The sequence below is a fragment of the Sarcophilus harrisii genome, chromosome 1, assembly GCF_902635505.1.
Source record: "Sarcophilus harrisii chromosome 1, mSarHar1.11, whole genome shotgun sequence".
Classification (NCBI taxonomy): domain Eukaryota; kingdom Metazoa; phylum Chordata; class Mammalia; order Dasyuromorphia; family Dasyuridae; genus Sarcophilus; species Sarcophilus harrisii.
Genome location: NC_045426.1, coordinates 131,303,424 through 131,328,015, shown reverse-complemented (window position 1 = coordinate 131,328,015; position 24,592 = coordinate 131,303,424). Strand labels below are relative to the sequence as shown.

Below are 24,592 nucleotides of genomic sequence, written 5' to 3'. Positions count from 1 at the left end.
GGCCCTCAAATGTTCTAGTGATAATATTCTATACCTACTTTCCAAAAACAGAACAGAGCAGGGGGCTGGGCTGGAGAAGAATGGAAGGGGCTAGCAAGACACACCAAAATGGAGAAAACATAAGCATGGGATATGAAAAGAGAAATGTCATTAGAAACTGATCAAAAATGAATCTATCAAAAAATTTAAATTAAAAATAAGTGAAACTATCTTTTACTATAAGCAGTAGCCCATGAAAATGCAAGGATTCAGTCACTCAGCCACCATGTATTTGACCTAAAGCTAACAGGAACTTTAGAGATTTCCATACCTGCTCAAGTCGAAAGCCATACCTCCTCTGTTTATAGATCGGGAAATTGAGGCCCAGAAAATGTGACTTAATTGAAGTCACACAGATCATAATGACAGAACCCAATTTGGAACTAGGATGTATAATTCAAAGTATACCACTTTTCCAGTGTGTCCCAACATGAAAAGCATGCCTTAATGCTGATCATCTGGCATGTTCACTTGTCTTTGCCTTGTGAAAGGCACATTGTTATTCAACTCCACAATAGGAATACTTGAAGGATTATAAATAAAAGTCCCATAAATTACCTTCCTGGGTGTTCTTCCAATGGCTTAATTTGTGTGAGTCAGGAATTTGTGTGAGTCAGGGAACCTTAATCTGCTCGTCTGAACATTAATTCAGAAATTTTCTGGAGATCAAGTTGGGAATGAGAGTCCTGGCAGGTGCCTTATTTTTCTAGGCTTACCTGCAAGTAGTAGGAGGTATCTAAAGAACTGGACCCATTCCATTAGCCTAGGAGGGCTACCACTACTGAGAATCAACCACAAACTAGCTTACTACAACATTTGTTTGAAAATATAGTTTTTAGATGTTCTTCATCCCTAGACTAAGGGGTTTAGAGAGGCATTGTGGTGGTATGATGAAAAATGCTGAACCTGGAGTCAGTGCCTCAGACATTTATTAGTGTTATGACCCTGAGAAACTCACTTAACTCCACCAGGATTCAGTTTCCTCATCTATAAAATGAAGAGTTTGGACCTGATGACAACTAAGTCCCTTTCAAGCTCTAAATCTGTGATCCAGTGAACTTCAGTCTGTACAAATGACTTAGAGAAAAATAAGTAACTTATTACAATGACCTAGAGGAATATACTATGGCAACATTAAAAGTTATCCAAGAAATGTTCTTACTACATAATTTCCTTTAAAAAAAAAAAAAAGAGCATTTGAAAAGAAGTTGAAGGGAAGATAAAAGATTTATACTAGTTGAGAAGGAAAGAAGAAAACAATGGAATTTATTGTTTCTTATAAGTATACATAAGAAAAAGTATACAAACATAAGGAAAGGATTGAAGGTTGGGCAATAGATAAACACTTATGAAATAGAAAAATGAGGTTTGTACCCACACATAGAGGATTCTGATGTAGAAATGTGTCAAATTGAACAGGGAATGAAAGCAGGAATTGTGATGGGTGGGTTAAGAGGGAATAGTCACAAGCAAATTAAACTCCCCAATCTTAAAAAGGGGGAAGAGACATGAAGAGGAAAAAAAGAAAAGAATAGGAACATAAGGAAGTATCCATCATTGGGGAATTGCTGAACAAATTGTGGTAAGTGAATGCAATGGAATGTCATTATGTCTTAAAATGCAGGAAAAGACATAAAATTGTTGGAAACGACTATGGTATTGTCTCATTTTGTTTGACTATATTTCTGGTTACATTTTTTTCTCTTGGTTTTTAAAGGGGGATAGAGAAATTGGGGAGGGAGAAGCTAATAATAATGAAACATTTCCCCCAAATAAGAGGGCTATTGAAACATTTTAAAAGAATATACAGAAGAAAATAGATGGAAGTTCAAAAGGAAGTACAGAAACTTTTTGTTATCTTTTTTTGTTATCTGTTTTTGTTATCTTTTTTTAAAAAAGCAAGCAGTATAAAATGGAGATCCATGCATTCCTATAAAATCATTTTCTGTGTATGTTCTGATATGTGTGTGTGTGTGTGTGTGTGTGTGTGTGTGTGTGTGTGTAAATTAGCTCTTTTTGTGTTTAGAGTCATATTTTTAAGACTCTTGAAGAAAAGGCAAATGGTAAAGTTCATACTTTAAGACTTCAATGCTAATCATTCCCCTACTGTGAGTCTGTAGATTGCATTCTACTATTATGTAATTAGTAGCAACATATAGATATTGCTGTGACAAAGCTGTAATATAATGTAAAATTCATCTTTATGCATCCTGCCATGATTTCCCTTTCTGGTATCCCTTGACCCAACTCCCCTTTGTTCTCATGCTGATCTTCCCTGAGGACATTCACCTGGGCCTGCCCCTACCAAAAGCATTTTATGCTGTGGACCTTTCCCAAATGCCAACTAAACCTATATCTCCTAATTTCTTAGAACCTTATAAATGACAATAAACTGATTAATCTATACTGATACACTAATAAACTAATCTATGATGATATGATCATGGGAAACAGTAAGTCAAAGTACTATTTTTCCAATAATATGTTCATTTTTTCAGAAACCAACAGAAAAATATCCTTCAATTTAAAGGGTATTTTTTTTTCACAATCAGGAGTTCAGATACTATTAGATCACAGGTAAGGCTATTAAGACTATTATTTGATCTGCATATTTCATGACATATGCAGCTGTTTACTGAATAATGTTGCTCCTTGATCTTAATATTTCCAGCAACCCTGTCATTTGGTGAAATAGTGAATGGGTACATTCATGATGAACCAAAACTATGCTTTATTTCCACAGATCATTTTTGAGAAACAACTATGGCTTCATGACTTGGAATGGTTGTTTTTAAAGCTTTCTATAAACTGTCTTAGCATTATATAAACTAAGGAAATAAAAACAAGGCCCAACCAGAGAAGGAGAAATAAAGGCTTGGATGAAGACAGGGTTCTATCAACAGGAGCTGTAAAGAATCAGATTAATCACTCTCATGCCTACATGCCCTGTAAGAAATATTCTCAAAAAGACAGTAGAACAAAGTGTATGTGTATATGTATTCACTCAGTATTGGTTCTGATGTCTGGTGAAACATCCACAGTAGGATATGATTTCCTTGGCTTTACCACTGCCTTTGCTGCAAAAGTGAAAAATTTTCTTCAGAATGAACACTGTACTCTTGTCAGCATTATTTCTGACTGATAACATGTCCCTTGTTCCATTTTATTTCACCCTGCCCCTCATAACTCCCACTGAATCCACTAACTACCTGGCCACTCCAATTCTACCTTTTCCAAGTGTTGTAGTCAGTAAGGAATAGTGTTAGGTTTATGTGGATAATGTGAGCAGTTTGTAGGAATTGACTGACAAAGGGATCCTAATGGTGGAAGCCTTAAATGAAGACCATTCAGAATCAGAAGGCAACTCTCAGCTAGAAGATCCATCTTTTGTTGTTGTTTCATATTATTCTTGGAATTTTTCCTTCTCCTCTAACTGAAAATAAAGCTCATATAAAGATTCCACAATGATAAACAAGTGGCGTAAGCAGCCACTTTTGTGATGTGATTGGAAGACAGGAGAACGTATTAGTAAGACAATTGGATTGAAATCTTCATTCTACTATCACTCTTAACAAAGTATAAATCAGTTAGTTTTCCTCAGACTTCACTACTATGTGTTAGATTCGAGTCAATGTGATTCTCCAGGCTTCAGTTTCTTCATCTACACAAGTTCAGACTAGATAGGGTTTTAAGGCACCTTCCAAAATTAAAACCTGTGATCATATGGTCAATGGGAAGCATCTTATAAACTATTTAATATATAACCCCTCTCCAAACAGCCCTAAATTTTCAATTGATTGATGGATATCTTTATTAAGATGTCTTGTCAGGACCTCAAAGTTAGCATTTGGAATGGAAACAGAATAAACTGGAATTAGCAAAAAACAGATAGGAGGCTATTTTATATAATAGTCAAAGTAAGGGATAAAAAGCAGCTAGGTGGCTTAGTGGATAATACAGGGCCTAGAGGCTGGAAAACTCATCTTTCTGAGTTCAAATCTGCCCTCAGACACAGCTCAGTAACTCTTGGCAAGTCACTTAATTCTGTTTGCCTCAGTTTCCTCATCCATAAAATGAGCTGGAGAAGGAAACAGCAAACCACCCCAGCTTATCTCTGCCAAGAAAACTCCAAATGGGGTCATGAAGAGTCATACATGACTACAAGCAAGAGAAATGATAAGTGGCTGAACTGTTGTTAAAGATTGCAAAGGTAAAAATCGATCTGTCTTGACAAATGACTGGTTATGAAAAATGAAGAAGAGGAAGGAGTCAAAGAGAGAATCTAGAGGGCAAAAATGAGAGAAGTATTGACTGTGGATGATGTTTTTTTTTTCTCTTTGAGGATGGTTAACCCAAATCTTTTTCATGGTTCCTGATCCTTTCCTGGAGGTTCTTCAATGCTCCAGGGCTTCATGAACCCTATACAAAGTTATTTTCAAACAATGACATCTGGAGGATTTCTCTCTCTCTTTGGGGAGTCTCTCTAAAGTTGGACTTTGCATTGGATCTCCTCCATAAGATTAATGGACGTGTCACAAGCACATCTGATTAGCCTATGTCTCACCTCATAGTTATTAAAAGAGTAATTAGATACATTTTTCTCTCTTGTTATCATCTTAATATATGAATCAATAATATATGAACTGGAAGACACTTTGTCAGATTAGAACTGTTATGGAAGGGAATATTATTCCTAGTTCATGAACTTTTTTAAATTTTTCAATATATTTTGCAACCTTGTATATTTCATATTATGCCCTTAAAAACAGTGAAAATATCAGCAGTCAAAAAATATAAAGATGAGAAGAATAGAATTCCAGAAGAGGTCTTAAAAACCACCTTGTTTAAGTGAACATACACATATTGTTTGAGTGTTTGTTTTAAGCAATCTCTAAGCAATAGTGCATAACAACCTTTGCAATCACCTTTCCTCCCCCTTCATTTTGTTTTGCTTCTTTTCTTTTGTCCTTATTTATCCAACCAAATGCTTGGACTTGTTGATGGGGGAAAAATAAAATGTATTCATTGTAGAAAAAAATATATAATTCAATTGAGTCCCATGAAGTAGGTGTTGTAAATTACACTATTATTTCCCATGTGTTTATTCCCCCTTGCATTATCCATGAACTCATATGGATTTAGATTTAAAAGGTAGGAATTTTAATAATAATTAACTGCTTTGTTTCTTTTCTTCTACTGTGTCAAAAAACTGGGAACTTGAGAAAATAAGTAAGATCATTTTTTTTTTCATTTCTTCACTGAGTTTACAGACTCAGACAAAGATTAGCTTAATATTAAAGTAACAAAACTGATATGGTCACATTTTTGAGTGAGTATAGTTTTCTTCTGTATCTTCCTGAGAATGGTTTGGGACTCATGCTCCTCTAAATTTATGAGTCCAGTAATGAAAACATTGGTTTAGATCTCTGTAGATATAAGGTACTCCTGGGTGGTCCAAGGTTGAACACTTCAGGGAAGGATTGAGTATGTCTAGAATTATCTGCTTTCCTGTTCATTATCTCCATCTATAAAGTATATAATGTATACTTTCTCTCAACATGAATCTCAATTACATGATCCACATGAGGCGTGTTTTTCTCTGTTTCTGTGTCCATTGGTCCTCCAAGGCATTATGGGAATAAAGCTACCTTCCATGTTTGCTTTTCTTTGGAAATAGGGGAAAGAACAGAAAAATTCTCCCTCAACTGCTAAAACAAAAATGATTCTTTTCCATGGTTGTAACATTTGAGGAAGAGGGGATAGGTAAGAGGGCATCTTCTTAGGAATAACTTTTTCTTCCTTTTGGGGGTAAAAGTACTAAAACTATCTCTTCTCCCTCAAAAGGAGCTGTCCCAATAAAAAGGACAGGTAGCTAGGTGTAAACCAATCTCTCACTATGGGTAATTGATTCCACTAATTTTATTTTACAAATGAAAAAGACTATGGGCAAGTTATGCCCAGTCATACAACAAAAAATATATAATCAGAACTCAAATTCAGGTTTTACAGTTCCTATCCAGTAATATTCTTAGCATATCACTCTATTTGTATATAATTATTTGGACTCACATGATTGGACCCATTTCATAATGAACCAAGTTATACAATAGGATGCTATTATCACAAATACACAATTTGGGGCAGAAAGTACAAAGTTCTCCAGTTGTTTCATTAAGGAAGAAAACCTGTTCACTGAATTCATTCCACTAGTCAAAGGAAAGCATTCTTTCCTCTTTCAAAATAATCCCCCCAAGGAGAATTAGTATCCATCAGTTATTCTACCATGTACTTCCTGCCACTTCATAAAAGCAACCTGGCACAAAAGTTGTCTCCTGGAAATATTCAGGTTTCTTCAAGAGACTTTCTCACCTTTCTGGCTCATAGTAGCCACAGGGAAAAATATTGCCTGACTCAAGCCAATGCCCAGTGACACAGTCCACATAACTTCCAAGGAAAAAGTTTTATTGAAAAGTCAAAGAAAGAAAAATCAAAATTACAACACAGCTTTTAGAGAATAAAGCAATTTTCAATGGGTAATCTTTTACCAAGGAACTATGCAAGGCAGCAGGTAGCATACTCCAACCAGTTCTGATTGTAGGTCCCCTGGTCTATATTCCCTTTAAGTTTACTTCACTCCAAGGAGATAATAGGCCCTAAACCAACCAGAGCAAAAGAAGCCCAATGTTATCCCTGTATCCTAACTCCAATCATGTACTAGAGTAGAAGAATCCTCTCATTGAGAGACCCCTCATTATCAATTCAATTCTCCTTTCATTCCAACATATTGCCTCTTTTTAGTTGGTCTAATATGAATTTAGTTGATTTGGTTGTTGTTTGTCTTTCATCTAGAAGAAGACCATGACATCAGGGAAGGGCTGCTATGACATGCAAGTGAATTGGATTGAAGAGAAGAAGAGCTGTACAAGGTCACCTGCTTCAGTTTCCCCTCCAGAACCACCTGGGTCCAGTGGGAAGATATAGATCAAAATGACTGGAGATGGCCCTGATGTAGTGGGATTCCTCAGCCTTTTTAAACTTAGGTCTTCGATAGGTCTCACTTTGACTGAGGCCGCACCCATTCAGTGATTAAGGCAAAGAATCTCCTTTTTCATCTTCGAAAGCCCTAAGTTCATATCTGCCTCAGACACTTATTAGCTGAGTGACTCCAGGCAAGTTGTTTCACCCTGTTTGCCTCAGTTTCCTCTATCAAAAGAATTAAAGAAGGAAATGGAAAACTACTCCATTGTCATAGCTAAGAAAACATCAAATAGGGTCATGGACAAGACTGAAACAATTAAACGATAAAAATTGTGAAAAGAATGAGAAGCAGAAGGAGAGAGTAAATACAGCAGACATTAGCATCTGTGGAATTACAGAGGATCTAGAAAACTGAGGTTCAAGTCTCTCATCTCTTATCAAGTTACTTAATGCCTTAGAAAATTTCTAGGCTATATTTATAGAACAGCTTTTCTCCTAAGGAGTCCTCTGTACTCATGTAATTAAAGATCTTAATGTTCTCTCTCCACCTTCCTTCCCAGTTTAAAAAAATTAGTGGAAACAACACTGGTTGGAGTGTGATGAACTGGCTTTTTGTCTTGGCTCTGCTATTTGTTCCCCATATGACTTTGAGTAAACTACTTAACTTCTTGAACCTCCATCATCTCATCTGCGAAGTGGGGGAGACTAAATAACTTCCAACGTTCCTTCTGGGTGGCTAGGTGGAGCACAGGGTTTGAAGTCAGAGACTCACCTTCTTGAATTCAAATCCAGCCAATTGCGTGACCCTGGCCAAGTCACTTTACCCTGTTTGCTTCAGTTTTCTCATCTGTAAAATGAGCTGGAGAGGGAAATGGCAAACCATTCCAGTATCTTTGCCAAGAAAACCCGAAAGGGGTCATGAAGAGTCAGACACTAATGAACAACAACAAGGCTCCTTCCAACTCTCAATTTATGACCCTGAATCTCAACTTAATGAGATTTTATTTCATAACACAGTACAAACTATTATTTTCTCATGTTTTACCTCCACTCCCTCAGAACTGATGTGGTTGTGGTTTAGGAAATAAGGTCTGGAAAGTTTAATGCAGCGGCAAATAACCCAGGGAACAGAGGGCTTAATTAGATAGGTTCTTTAAGGTGTACCTAGAAAAGAAATCAAAGTAGCAGAGTTAAACGATTGAATGGTTGCCATTCTGAAGAGCTTAATACAAAACTCTTATTTTTTCTAGCAAAAAAAAAAAAAAAAAAGTTGTGCTACACAGATGGAAATGTTTTCTCAACAAAACAAGCAGCCAATCAAAGCAGTGAGTAGTTGGAGGTCACCCATAAGATACAAACCTAATCTCTGGCGACCCTGCCAGAAGTGTGTGAAAAAAGATAGAAGCAGACAAGATTGCTATTTGTGAAACTAGGTGAACAAAATAACAAAACAAAACAAAATAAAAAAATTAAAAAAAAAACATTTGGTAGGGCATAGGAAGCTGAGTTGTGGGGAAAGGGGTTCATTGGAGATATTGATTGCACAGTACAAAGAGAGGATTTTAAGTGGATCCAACTCATTGGACTTACTATTCAGGAAAATGATGCTGTTAGGAAATTGTGAAATGATACACAATGATTGTGACAGAGGACATATTCCAAGGAGGTAGTTAGTCTGCCAGAAAGTCTTTAGTAAGTGTTTACTATCTGCCAGGCACTGTGCTAAGTGTGAGGGTTACAAAGAATGACAAGATAGGTAGATAGATAGATGATAGGTAGATAGATAGATAGATATAGATGGGTAGACGGATAAATGAATAAACAAATAAATGAAATTTAAATGAAACAAAATAGTGGGAAGAACAGGGCTAACAGAGTCTAAACTAGCACTTAGGTCCCAAATCACATTCCATAATTTTAATGGAGTGCATGGAACTTTGGACTTGAAGTGAAAGAAAAATCTGTTCTCAAAACTCATCTCTGGTATTTAAGCAAGTAACCTTTTATAAGTGTCAGTTTCCTCATCAATAAAATGGGGGAAATGATGCCTTTAGTATCTACTGTACTTCACAGCCTTGTTATAATGATCAAACAAGACAATGTATGTAAAGGACTTTGTAAATCTCAGGGCCTTTATAATAATAATAATATAGCTCTATCATGCTGCCTCTTAACTGAGACTTTCTTGAAGGATGGGTAAGATTAGGAAGACAACAAAAAACAAAGGTGAACTGGAATATTTTTTAAATTACCAGAAATAAGGGATCATATAAAAATACAGACATACACACATGTATATATGTATGATTCTAATAGATTTTAAAATTTATAATGGAAATCTTTTCTACATGGGAGTCAACATTTATATAAATAATACTTTTCAGATTTTCAAAGCATTTTATAGACATTATTTCATTGTATTTTAACAAAAACTCCTTGAGATAAGTACTATTGTTATCCCAATTTTACAACAAAGAAAACAGAGGCAGAGAGGACAATTGATCTGTCCAGGTCAAACAGCTAGTAAGTATATGAGGGAGAATTTGAATTTATTCAAATCAAACAACATTCAAATCACAGATCAGGGATGTTGTATGACTCAAATGAGCTATTAAATGTAAAACACTTTGCAACGTATATAAATATCAGAATTATCATTATTGTTGTTGTAGTTACTAGTTAACCTACAAGTACCAAAAAAACTTGATAATTTCATTCCCTGTGCCTTTTATTGTTCTACTGTTGAACTCAAGCTATTGTTTTTTACAGCAGTCTAGGAGTGTGCTAATAAAGGTTTAACAACCATGGATCTCAGAAAAAAAATGTATATTTGTATCTTAATATATACTTTAAGTTTTATCCAAATTATGATTTTAATTAGTCAAGACATTTAACAAAATAATAACTCAAGCACTGATTTGTAGTGATTGTACGTTTCTGGTAATACACTGACAATTTAAAATTCAGCTCTTGCAAGCTGTTTAGAGCTGGCAATTTATAATAATTAGTTTCTTCATGGATTAATTATCTTCATTGTAGGGAAATTCATTGTAAATTTTGTTTTCAACTATTTATAAGAGATTTGGACTCAATAATCCATGCCCTTTTGAACACTGAAATTTGTTCTTGAATTAGCCTTTAGAATAATTCCACTCAAAAGCTTTGTTGACATTCCCACTTTCTCTGTTTACTCTTACTTTTGTATTAAACTCCTAGAGGAATTCAAAATTTCTTTGAAGTTAAACCTTTAACTAAAAAGATTTTAGCTCAGTGATTTCAAAACTGTGCTCCCGGGACTCCTTGGAAAGCCACAAAATTCTCACAAAGAATCCTTCTTATTAAATAACTTTAGTAGCAAATAAATACTTTCTGTTGGTTGAAAAAAACATATTAAACATAGTTTAAAGCAATAGCTGTAAGATTTTTTTTACAATATATTATTACAAATATGTTTTACAATATATTTAAATGTATTTATGGCATTTAGAAGGTATCTTTGGGATTTGTTATTGTTTTGTTTTGTTTTTGCTTTTTGGGGAGAAGAAGGAAAAAAAGCAAATATGATCCTATGATATATTTCATGTAGAGAACTCTTTGTGGAGACTTCCAATACAGATCAGCAACCTGTCATTCACTTAAGATTTTAGGAAGTCACCTGGAGATAATGAAAGGTTAAGCATCCCTTCATCACTGGTTAGAAACTATCAGAGATCTGACTGACTTAGTCTTCACAACACCCAAGAAAATTCCTTATTCTTTATACCAGGTTGCATTAAAATACATTCATTTTGTAATATTCACTTTTTATTGTTTTGTAGTTGGCTTTTCTTTCTAATTAAATAACTGGCCACTGTGTAGACTCTTTTCCTGGCTCTGTTTATCTACTCTTTATGAGATCACTTAAGTTTTGATATATGATATATCGTGACATGTGATGTTATGGATACATGCATGCATATATATAAACATATTTATGCATCCATAGATCTCTTGTAATTAAAAAACAACAACAGCAGTGACACAAATTCATTTAAAAGTATTAACTGAAGCATAGAAAAGTTTATGTGATCTCTCTCAGAGTGAAATAAGCAGTCAGGTAAACAATTTACACAATAAGTATAATAGTGTAATTGGAAAGAATAACAACTATCAAACAATTACAAGTGAATGGTGCAAAATTATGAAGAACAAACTTGGTCAGGAAGAGAAGCTAACTCTCCCACTCCAATGAAGAGGGATGGTAGATATAGTAGAATATTGAATATATTTTAATCTTTTTCTATGCATTAGTTAGTTTGTTAGGTTTTTTTCTCTTTTTTAAAAAATAAAATTCTGTTATGAGTTGCCTAGTTCTCCTGCAGGCAGCATGGGATGAATTCTAGGAAAATGTAGATGACAAAAAATGTAGATAAAAAATTGTAAAACCATATTCTATTCAGTGGGGCTTATTGCCACATTTTTTTCTCTTCTAAGGGATACTAATTACATCATTATTGGCAAATTTTGTTGATATTACAAATAAATCCCATTAAACTCAAAAAGATTGGAAACCATTGCAACAGCTTTTCTTGGACTCATGATTTCCATTAGTTTGGGAGGTAATATTGTTTATTCCCAGCCCTGAATGAGATATAAGAAGTAGAGCAAGAGGCAAGAGGAGCAAGCTCCTTCATCCTGATCAGGCCTTTAAAGTATGTATTATTCATCATTTTGTATCAAGTCATGCATCTTCTCAATACATAAAACCAAATTCTAATGTAACTATACAAATACATTCTGGAGTCTGACAATTCTTCAAAGATTCATGATTTTGTCATTGTGAATATACCTTCTAGAAACAAATGTTACAACCTCCCCATACCTTAATAAAAGTTTAGTACTTTATTTTTTTTTAACATCAAAATCTGGTGGCCAGGCCTGTGGTAATAAACTTCTTCAAATTTAGACTTATTCTCAGATTAAAAACAGATAAACAAACAACCCATCACTGGCTTCTTTTCAAATTTTCACCAGTTCTAATAAGACTTAAACAAAATTTTCCCCTTGCTATTAGCCTTCAAAAAAAAATTAGCAGAATATAGTATAAATAATTTTGCTTGTCTATTGTTTATGATTATTCACATAGCAGACCTCTTTAATTAGCACTGATAATTAAACATTGATTTTACTCTGAACTTAAAAGATAATTTTTTGTTAAGAGTTTTCTGATGCTCAAAATTCAGATTGTCTAAATTAGTGGCGTGCTTAGATCATTTGATCTCTTGAAACAGGTTCAAAGGAAGCTCACTTTGACAGAAGACTAATAATGATGCCTATATATAATATTGGTGTCTATCAATACTACAGAAATATAATTTTATATGATATATCATAACTATATGACATATTAACATCAAAATTATGTATATATGCATATATATACATGATTGAAATAAAAACTCCTGTGAACTACTAAAATAGAAGAAACCTCATTTCCAAAAAGGGGAATCTGGAATGAGCCAGAAGCTGATAATAGTTTACAAAGATTATAATTACATTTATTATCTGACAAGATGCTCGTAAGCTGAAGCAGTGAGACAAAGTTCTGACTTCTTCAATGGCAGTAGTAAAGAGTGAGGTTGTGTGTGTGTGTGTGTGTGTGTGTGTGTGTGTTAGGGGAGAAATACAATAGATTGGGATGTCAGTGAAGTTGGGGTCCAAGGAGAAGACATCTTCAAAAATAACAAGCCAGAACGTAGGAGGTTTGCTGGATCTCTTGAGATAAGCCAGAATCCGAGATGTTTTTAATTAACTAGTCCAATGGAGAAAGAAATCAGAGATACTATCAGTCTTTGCCATTCCCAAAACACTTTGTCTGCATTTCTCCTTAACAACTTACCTTACATTTTATCTTGTTTTTCTTCACACTCTCCCTTGCACCCATCTGTGTCCAAGACAAACTTCCTGAGTGAAGAAACTTTATTTTTTTTTAATCTTTTAATCTCCAGAATTGAATATAGCATATGCTAATAAATATGTATCAAATTAAATTGTATGTTATTCAGAACTATTCTTAGGATATGGGATATTTGTACAGTTATCCCTAACTCCATGATTTAAGGGGTTTTGTTCTATTGGGACTTTGGTGGGGGAAAAGAAATGTTTCCCATAAAGTCTGCTAATGCACATAGAGGAATCATGGTATCATGGAGAGCTGGAGTCAACCCAAATTCAATTCTAAACTTTGGTATTTTTGGCTGGTTGTGACTTTAGATGAGTCACTTAATTTCGCATCAGTTTTCTTGATCTGAAAATGAGAATAATAATTCTTTATTATCTTTATTACGGGATTATTATAAAGAAAATCAGAGTCAACTTTGAACTGAATATTAATATAACCTAATATAAATGACCCTATCATCAACAAAAAGATAGGAATGTCCCTTACTTTACTCCCCTTATATGCACACACCTCTGAGACCTAACCTTCAAAGCTCTCCTTGATATCTATGTCAATGTGAATTGATGTACATAGTAATAACAGATGATGATCATGATAATAGTAATAATAATAATAGCAACTTACATTTATAGATGCTAGTAGGTGGCATTCATGAGCAAGGCAGGCTATTAAAAATTACCTGGGTCAGAAGACCTGTCTGAGCATGATTATACAATTCTCTATCCTTCCCCTCCCTGAGAGTGGAGCTTTCTCTGGACTGCATTTTCACTCAGGAGTCTAGCTTCTCATTTTTAGCCAGCTCAATTTCCCTTGTTTCATGAGGGTAAATTGTTCTTTTAATCTCATGCTTCTGCATGGCTGCCACAAAGGTTGGGGGACTGCTCATATTATGTCTGCTTTTATCCTGTGGTTATTATCTGTTCACACTTTTAAATTAGGGCACAGGAATTTTTAAATTCTTTTCCAGAATTACAACAGTTCAACACAAGTTCCTCCCTCCCCCACTGCCATTTTGTTTTAATGGCTCCAACCCTCAAAAACACCTTGCTAGGGAAGATACCTTTCATCTCCAGAAAGAACATTCAGTGCTCTTCCTCACTTCCTGTGTTCTGATATATGAGATAAGTAAAATATAATAGTTCAGATTATGCTGCCCAAAATGTGTATTACAGATTTGAAGCATTACAAAATATAGCAACATTTAAAAGGGACAGGGAGAAATAACAATAAAAATACTAATAATCATCAAGGAAACTTCCTTTTCCTGAAGCAGATAAATGAGAGGAGAGAGGAAAAGAAAGGGAAAATGTTTTATTGTTTTCTTTCATGTTCATCTCTGGGTCAGCAATCTGACCACTCAGCAGTCTTTGGGCAGAATGAATTCTGTCCAAATTTCTCCTCCAGCCCAGTTTGCCATCTACTGCAGCCTACTACAATCTACTCACATCTTCGAAAATAACAAACCAGAAAGTATATATGACTGAGCTTAAGTTTCAATTATATGGTATATACACATATTATATGTATGTATATATAGTATATACATATATGTATATATATATATGTGTATATATACATTTATATGTGTGTACATATGTATATATACATTTATATGTGTGCACATATGTATATATACATTTTTATGTATATTTGTATATGTGAATAGATAGATAGATAGATAATAACCGGGGTTGCCTACATGCATATAAGCGAAGTACCTTAGTGAGCCTAGAGAATTTACAAATATTCTATAATTGTTTAGATCAACTAACCACATAATGAAAAGGAGGCTCTTTAGTTAGTTTCAGAATAAATCAAAAAGGCCTATCAGCTTTAGCCTTCTTCTCAAGAGCTTAATTACTAGTGAAAAAACTGGAGCCTACAACTATGTGAGTTTAAAAAGTCTACAAAGGTTATGGACTCAGAATTCAGAATGAAACTTTTTTTGGGGGGAGGTGGGGCAGAGGGAAAGTCAGTCAATGAGGAAGTCTGTTTTCCCTAATTATGTGTATTTGTTACAGAGTTTTAGGTTTTCTTCTCTACCCATTCCCATGAGGTGGTAGATGGGCAGAAAAAAATTTTTTTCATAAATTTAAAAATTAAAATTTAATTTAAAGAAGAGAGAGAGAAAGAGAGAGAGAATCAGAAAGAGAGAGAGAGAGAGAGAGAGTGGGGAGAGGAAAAGAGTTTGACTGTAGTCTGCAGAGCTTCAAATCTATCAAGCCCTTTATAATCTCATTATTATTTAAGAATTTTGTTATGTAGATAGAACAGTGTAGATGTCTCTGAGATATGAAGAAAGTGGAATTTCTCTCAGTATCCTGGCATTGCAGAGTCTAAGATTGTAACCAGTACAGCATCAATGACTCAAGGGACAACCTAGCATATAGCTGAAAGGACAACTCACATAGCAATCCATCCTTTGAGGGTGAATTTGGTGGGTTGATCCCCATATGGATGTAAATAAGTCTACTCTCTGCAGAGAAGGAGGTAGTATGAGAAATTATATTAAATGCAGAAACTTCATAATTTGTTCTTATTGTAAATATTGTTGGTGAAGTTGTACTTTCTTGGCAAAGATATTGGAGTGGTTTTCCATTTCCTTCTCCAGCACATTTTACAGATTAGGAAATAAAGGCAAATAGGGTTAAGTAATTTGCCCATGGTCACATAACTATGAATATTTAAGGCCAGATTTGAAATGAAGATGAGTCTTCCAGACTCCAGGCCATTGCTCTAACCATTCGGACACCTAGCTGCCTTGTAAAAACTATTTCATGTTAAATAGTTAAGGAGAAATGTATCACTAATCATGGTTCTCTAGAAATTGGGAGCTGGGGACACATATGGTAGAGAAGAGACACTCCACAAACTCTTCAGATTTCCCTGGAACCCTGAAGAATTATTTAGCAGGCCCAATCCTGAGAAAGTAGGAATGGATCATATATGTTACTGCACTCCTAGCACAACCATACTAGAAATGGACAATATTCACTTTTTGTCCTGAGTGGAGTTGAAGGTGATTTTGAAGGACCCTGCAAACAATTGGTTTGGATTTTTTTTTTTTTTTTTTTTTTTTTTTTTGGTGAGATAATTGGAGTTAAGTCCCAAGGTCACACAGCTAGGAAGTACTAAGTGTCTGAGGCCAAATTTGAACTCAGGTCCTCCTGATTTCAGGGCTGGTGCTCTATCCACTACACCAACTAGTTGCCCCTAAATATTTACTTTGTGCATGGCACTGTTCTAGACCCCATGGGGAAGTATTAGGAAATAACAAGTTGAATAGCAAGGATTTGTTCATTCCTGCCCTTGACCCATTTTCATAAATTTAATCTCAAGACTTGGTTTGCATGTAATCCAGCTCCACCTAGAGTACAATGACTACCAGTGAATAAATAGCATGGTCCCTTGATAAAATCACTGGTCTGGGATCAATTTTTATAGAGGTAAAAGAGCTTTTGATAGCTGCTTTCAAATTTGGTGGCAAAGTTGGTCAAATTTTGTAGAGGAAATGAGCAGAAAAGCCATTTGCTACAAGTTAAATCCAGAACCAAAATGCCTTTTAAAATTTTATTTTATTTTTCCAAATACATGCAAAGATAGTTTTCAAACTTGTGTTCCAGTTTTTTCTTCCTCTCCCTTCCACTTCCCTAGACAGCATATAAGTTAAACGTGCAATTTTTCTAAACAAATTTCCATATTCACCGTACGGCTCAAGAAAAATCAAATCAAACGGGGAACAAAAACATGAGAAAATAACATCAAACAAACAACAAAACCATGTGGTGAAAATACTATATTTTGCTCCACATTCATTCTACATAGTTCTCTCTTTCTGTATACAGATGGCACTTTTCATCACAAGTCTATTGGAATTGTCTTGAATCACCTCATTATTGAAAAAAGCCAAGCCCATCACAGCTGATCATCATGTAATCTTGCTATTGTGTACAGTGTTCTCTTGGTTCTATGCATTTCACTCAGAATCAGTTCATGTAAGTCTTTCCAAGATTTTCTGAAATCAGCTGGCTCTTCATTTCTTATGGAACAATAATATTCTGTTACATTCATATTCCATAACTTATTCAGCCATTCTCCAACTAATAGACAGTATGCTTTTTTTTAAGTAATGATGACGTATCCATTATTCCTATTTACCCAAAATACAAATCAAAACCTATTTCTTCATGACAGGATTCATTGCTTTGTCAAACTTTACCAATTAGTATTCTTTTGAATAGAAAAATCATGTTGCCCTGGGATCCTGTGAATTGAATGAATTTAAAGTATGACTTGTTGTAGGGATAGGTCTAGGGATATGACCTGCAATTTCACTGGTATAAAATATGTTGTGGTGGGAAAACCTTTACAAATACAGATGATCACTTTCTCTACAACTTATAGATCCCTGAAAGGTTAAATAACTAGTGTAAATTCACACAGACAATATGTGTCAGAAGCACAATTTGACCCCTCTTATTCCTGACTCCCATGCCAGTTCTTACTATAATAAGGTCTCTTTTCAAAATTTTAATGTTTATATGCTTTAACATATTTAATATATATTGGTCTACCTTCCATCTAGGGGAGGTGGTGGGGGGAAAGAGGGGAAAAGTTAGAACTCAAAGGTTTTGCAATTGTCAATGCTGAAAAATTACCCATGCATATGTCTTGTAAATAAAAAGCTATAATAAAAAAAATTTAATGTTTATAGTATTAATGAAAGATTCAAATAATGTCAATAAGCATTTTTATTTGGCTGCTACATGTCAAGAATTTTGCTAAGCACTGGAAATACAAAGAAGGTGGAGAGTCCCTATTTTCATGGAGCTCATAATCTAATGGGTGAAACAACATGCAAACAGTTATATACAAATGAGATACAAGATAAATTGAAGATAAACTTAGAGGGAAGTCTCTGGCATTAAGAAGAATTAGAAAAAGCATCTTGTGGAATATGGGATTTTACTTAGGATATGAAGGTAGCTGGGGAAGCAAGAAGATGGAGATGAGAAGGGGAAAGAATTCCATGCATGAGGGACAATTGGTGAAAATGCTTAAAGTCAAGAAATGAAATGTCTTGTGAAAGGAAGAACAGAAAGACCAGTTACTGAACCACAGAATATGTAAGAGAAAAGATGAGACGAAATGAGTAAAATGTAAAAAGACTAGAAAGATGAAAGGAGAGAGGTTATAAAGGGCTTTTAAAAGCCAATCAGATTTTATATATGTTCCTAGACATAATAGGGAACCATGGGATTTTAATGCATGGCAGAAAGGAGTTAAGACAGTGAAATATGAGCTCTAAGAAAATCAATTTAAGAGATGAGTAATGGCTAGACTAGTGAGACTTGAGTTCAAGAGACCACCTAAAAGGTTACTATAATAGCCCAGACATAAGGAAATAAGGATTTATACCAGAGTAGTAGAAGTGTCAAAGATAAAGAGACTTAAAAGAAAGATGTAACAAGTTAAAAATAGATGGATCTTTGTATCTGATTAGATATGGGAAACAGAAAAGAGTTGAGAATAATAAAAGGACAATGTTAGAGGTCAGAAAACCTGAATTTTTAACTTGCGTTCTGATCTTTATTGATGAGCCTTTGATTCTATGTTGAATATCTGAGGAGACACGTTGGTTACAGAAAGTAATATAAATATATACTTTAAAATGTATATCACAATAGCTTTTTTCAAAGAGTCTAGACTGCATTCCATAGTCTTCACTTTGTGTTACTATGAGCTCCTAACCCAGTATGTATGTTATCTAGAATAAGTGAATATAGAAACTCTATGTAGTAACCAAAGATCAAAAAGTAGCTAAAATCTAAGCCAAAAATATAGAAAGAGTTCATGAAACACAAATGGGTGGACCAGATGAACTTTAGCTTGCTCTCAACTTGGCAAGTCCATGATCTAACAAAAGAATTATCCATGAGAAATATAGCTAAGATCCAATTTAAAAACAAACGGGCCATATGAAGAGATTGAAACTTTCATTACTTAACTTGAAAATTTTAGTATCACTAAAGCTCTAAAACTTATGACCCAGAATGTTTATGGAGTTTAGTCAATGGATTCAGAGAAAAGAGTTGGAAACTATTTCAGAGTCATAGAACCCAACTACTATTCAGTAAGAATACTTTCTACAACATGCCCAACATGTTATCATCCCATCTACAACATGTCCAACACATTATCATCCAGTCTCCACTTGAATGCTGCCAATGACAGGGAAGATATTATCTTACAAGCTATTTTCACACCACTGTAATTTTCATGTTCTTAACATAAGTTTTGTCCTACTTTGTACTTGACTTCTGGAGCCATACAGAAAAAAATGTCTAACCTTTCCTTCAACTTCTGAATTTGTTCCCAATGTAGTAAATTCATCCACAGAAATAATGAGATAGCAAAAAAGGTACAAAGAGTAATTTTTTAGATTACTGACATATTAATTTGAATATCGGAGTTCTGAATATGAGATTCTTGTTGAGTGACAAGGCTGAAATACTGGAGGAAATACTAAAGATAGTGAACCACTGGCATTTTCACTAATAAAGGGAATTTGAGCTAAATGGAAGGATGATCTAAAGGTTCTCCTTGGAGAGATAATAAAGGAAATGACAGTGTTGGTATTACTATTCATCCAACAGAAACAAGAAATGCCATTTTATGGGATTCTTGGTTATTTTATATTATAGTGTTTATTATAAAGTTAGCTAAAAGATCATTATAAAGATAATTTCAGCTTAGGTAAAAACTTTCATTGCAAAGAATAAGGAGGCAGAAAATTCTATGTAGACTTTAACAACATCCTTTAAATGAAACCAACATGTTTTAAAGCTGTGAAGTCATTATAAAAGTGATTTTGGAGGGCAGATAGTATATTTGTATATGTATGTATTGGAAGATCTATTAGAAAGGAACAAGTAATAAAAGAGGACAAAAGTTTGTAGACTGGATAAAAGCTTCATGCCTATATGAATACTTTCTATTTTAAATGAACCTTTTTGGTAATGCTACCATGATGAGTTTAATGTAACATTAATTTAAGCCTAAAATGGCAACTACATTTTATTGTATAAATTCACAGCTCTTGGGAAATTTTTCTTAAATTAACCAAATACAAGGCTGCAGCAATGATGTAGAGTAGTGGAATACAAAGGAAAAATGAACAAGTAAATACAATGACTTTTTATCAGTGGCCATTCATTATTTTGTTTTCTGGAATATGGAAAAAATTATCTTCTTTGAGTTTCAAATGTTCTGGTAAATCCAGTTGTCTCTTAGCTTCTTCTATATCATCTTGAATTGCAAAAATAAGGGCATCAACTGAACTAAAGTTCTTTTCTGGTCTGATATAGCCAGTGCTGACTATATAAAGGATTTCTCCATAGAAGTCTTCTTTGAAGATATGTATAATGTAATTTTCCACAGATTTTTTTTTAGTATTCTTGTAATATGGGTTCCATCCTATATTTAAAACCATTTTATGAACATCTCCATTTCCAACAGAAGCCCAACCATAATAAATTCCAGGAGATAAATGAGGTGGAAGATTATCCACTACTTGCTCAGGAAAGTTAGATGTGGGGATGTCCAGCTGCTTAGATCCCCATCCAAAGCCCCTCACCATCTTGCCCAGGCAGAAATAAGGCAAGTGTTTCATCACATAGCTGCCTCTGGGCTCCAGAGAAAGCTCAGGTGGAGAGTCCAGAAGAGCCGCCATCCAATTCAGGGCAATAGTTCGTCTGGGTCAGTGGGAAAATGAATACTTTCTTGAAGCAGTTCAAGAAAGCAAAGACATGGCAAACATCATACGGGGGGAAAAAATGCAATCAATTTGATGATAAAATACAAGAAATTACTAATTACTCATGTGGAAAGCAGTTTCTGAATCAGTAGCTCACAAAATTAATTTGGTAGAGTTAAAAAAAAATCAGTGCAAGGCTAAAAGAATAAAAATAATGAGATGTAGTATGTAATTGATGCAACTACAATATCATCCATTTAATAAGTTGTTGGTGTTGAAAAAAGGAAATGTATAAAAGGGCAGATATAAACACTATTAACATTTCCTAAGGAATTTCAGCTAATATAAATCAGTTATCATAACAAAAAGCCCAAAATAGCTTAGAAACTGCCTCAACCAGAAAACACTTGATTTCCTTGTCAAGTATAGAGACATAGTAGTCAACAGCAAAATGTGTTGACAATATAAACTTATTTGTAAAAACTTAGAAGAAAAACAGGGTAAGATTATAATTATTATTTCTTCAAAAACAATGAGAAACAGTAGGAGGAGAAGACTAATTCACTAGAAGTTCATTAAGACACTCAATTTTACTAAATGCATATTTAAGGAAGGTCAAAAACCAGATCTATAAAGATATCTATAACAAATCCTTTTCCACTCCTAATTCTTCCACTAGCAGTATAGTCGTTTATATTTGTATTTTAACATCCTACTGTGCAATGAGAAGCCTGAGAAAGTAAAAATTAAAGAAAATGTTGAAAAACAACATATGCAGAGAAGTCTATGCAAAAAGAGACATAATTTTAAAGTTATGAAAAGAATCATTCTCAAAAATATCTTACAGAGGAGAGCTTATCAAATGATTGAAAAACAGGTTTTTATTATTGATTTTTAAAAAGGTGAATATGAAAATATCAATAACTACTGAACTTATTTTCCAATTTCTACAAAGTTGATAATATATTTATTTATAATAATTTTTCACAAGTTATACTCTACATTTATAGTCACATGACTTAAAGGTAATACAAGAGAATACAAGATCCTTTTTATTTTTTGTTGATCACAAATGTAAGAGTAAGGTCAAATTTTATACACAGCCTTACTTTTAGCCTTGAACATTTAAAAGATAAAATTAAATTTGAATTAATCAATACTAGACTTTAATTAAGTTTGGAAAAGTTTAAGGGGTGAAGGGATTGAAAGACATTGGATGAAGTCAAATGATGTCAGGAAGTTTGTTCCTAATAGTTGAGGGATTTCATCACACTCTCTAAGTCCTTTAAATAAAGCATCAAATTATCTAGAATCAGGGAGTTCCAGAAAGTATATCAAGTGTATGATGGTGGTATTCTTTCTAAAACCTCTGAGAAAGAACTGTCTGGTTGAGTGAAGTCATTATGTGACTGCAGGAGTCCAATTATATTTGAGTTTGGCACCACTGGGAGAATAGAGAGCAGATGTTGGAATTAAGAAGACCTTGATTTAAATCCTACGTCTGACACATACTAACTAGCCCTATATCTAGGGGAAGTAACATAATTTCTCAATGTTCTAGGCAACTATATAAGACTATATATAGAGCAGAACTCAATCTGAAGTAGAAGAAAGGGTTTCTATACTAGGAGTTTCCTAAACTGATAAAATCAGAGGTCTAAGCCAAATAAGGGAATGTTTTTTTTTTTTAAACAAAGAGAATTCATCTTAGAAACTTAGATTAAACAGGAGTTATTTGTGGAAGTTACAAAGAAGCAATTGTATGTTTGATGTTAGGAAAAATATCTAAACACTTAGTTATCCTAAAGGAGAATAATCTGCCACAAGAGAGTGTGGGTTTCTTTTACTAGAGGTCATTGAGCAGAGGCTGGAGGACCCATTTGTTAAGTATATCATAGTAGGAACTCCTTTCGAATATAGCTAGATGTCCATTGATGTTTCTGCTCACTCTCAACTTTGTGATTCTTCTATGAGATTATAGACTAGGAAGCCACTTAGAATCGTGCCACCATAACAGAATATAATAAGGTAGATTTTGGCAATAAAGATTGTCAAATAGCTACAGAGGATTTGACCAGATCTTTTATATTTTGGCCAAAATTAAAACAAATATATGAAAAGATGAAGAAAGATTTCAGTGGGTGTTATAGCAGAAAGACCATTAAAGTGAAAATCAAGAGAATTGGCTTCTAGTCCTAATACTTTCACTAACTAATGAAGTGGTCTTGGATAAGAAAGAACACTCGTGGACCTCAGTTCCCTCATCTGTAAAATGAGGATGCTAGATTAATCTGGAAGATCCCTTCCATTTCTAAAATCTTGTCATTCCATTCCTGATATGAGAAAGAAAAACAAATTAAGAAGTAATCTAAGTCTGAAACTTGATTCAAACTATTCCCAATTTCATTTTCCTTTTGATGCTTCCAGAAGGAAAAAAAAAATCACATATATATTTTTGAACAGCTCTAATATGCTAGCTCCTATATAATAAAAAAAAAAGAGGTTGTATAATAATGGAAAATAAAACTAACAGAGATGAGGGAAAGGGCAATAATGAAGCATTAAATTTTGTGGGGTTTCTATGTAAGAACAATCAGAAATGAGAAAGGAATGGCAAACTTTTGTGAAGAATTGTTGTTGCTACTGCTGTTGGTTCTTGTTCATTCCTTTCAGTCATGTTTAATTCTTTGAGATCCCATTTGGGGTTTTCTTGGTAAAGATACTAGAATGGTTTTCCATTTTCTTCTCCAGCTAATTTTATAGATGAGAAAAGTGACGTAACAGGGTTAAGTGACTTGCCCAGAGTCACACAGACAATAATTATCTGAGACCAGATCCAGATATGAATTCAAGAAGATAAATCTTCTGTCTCCAGGCCTGGCACTCAATCCATACACCTATTCATTTACTTCTGCCATAGGTATCATTTCAAAAGGAAAGGGAAAAAATCTACTATTACTTCCCCAATGCCTCATCCCTATTCTACTTTTGAGCTTGTAGTATTTGCCATATCCATCAGAATGTATTAATTAAATACATGAGTATCACACTATCACAAGAGATATACAAAGTGAACTAGAGAAACTGACCACTAATAGCTTATGCTCTGAAACACATAAGAGAACAAGGACTATACAATCAACAAAGCACTGACTAACACAGTTCAATGCCAACTGTACATGACACAATGAAAACCATTGGATTTTGAAGTCTGAAGACTAGAGTCCTCTCTTTAGAGCTGCCACATGCAATCTTAGTGATTATGAACGGGGAAATCCCAAAGGTCTCAGGAACCTCACTCTCATGACTTACAAGCAGGAGTGAATCATACTTGTCTTTTTCACACGACTATTGTGGAGAAAATGCTATATAAACTTTAAAGGACTGGAAAAACAAATTTTAACCATGATGACAATCATGATCATGATAATGATAGCAAAATGATAGGTTTTATGTAGCACTTTGCAATCTGTTCAAGCTTTACATTTCTTATTTCACTTTATTCTTTCCCAAGTCCCTTAATACTTAATAATGAGATTCCCTCTAATTTACTCTGTATATCTTTAATATAATTATTTGTTTACATATTATTTTTTCCATTAGAATGTCAGCTCCTAGAGGGCTCATTCCCAGGACTTAGCACAGGTGTCTGGCACTCACATGGGAGGTACTTGATAAATCCTTTTTTGACTTAATTTGATCTTCATGACAATCCTGAGAGATAGGCATGGCAGGTATTTTTGTTAACATTTTACAAATGAGGAAGCTAAGGTGGGACTAATGCCTGTGATCATTTAACTAGTAAATGCCAGAGAAAGGCTCTATGCCCAGAACTTTTTAAACTCCAAATCCAGTATTTTTTCAATGTCACTTTAATT

At 34.2% G+C, this 24,592-nt stretch overlaps 1 pseudogene; it reads right to left on the bottom strand.

The window, feature by feature from the left end:
* Window positions 1-20,131: 20,131 nt before the first annotated feature.
* Window positions 20,132-20,630, bottom strand: LOC100935207 (annotated as a pseudogene).
* Between the last annotated feature and the right edge of the window lie 3,962 nt (window positions 20,631-24,592).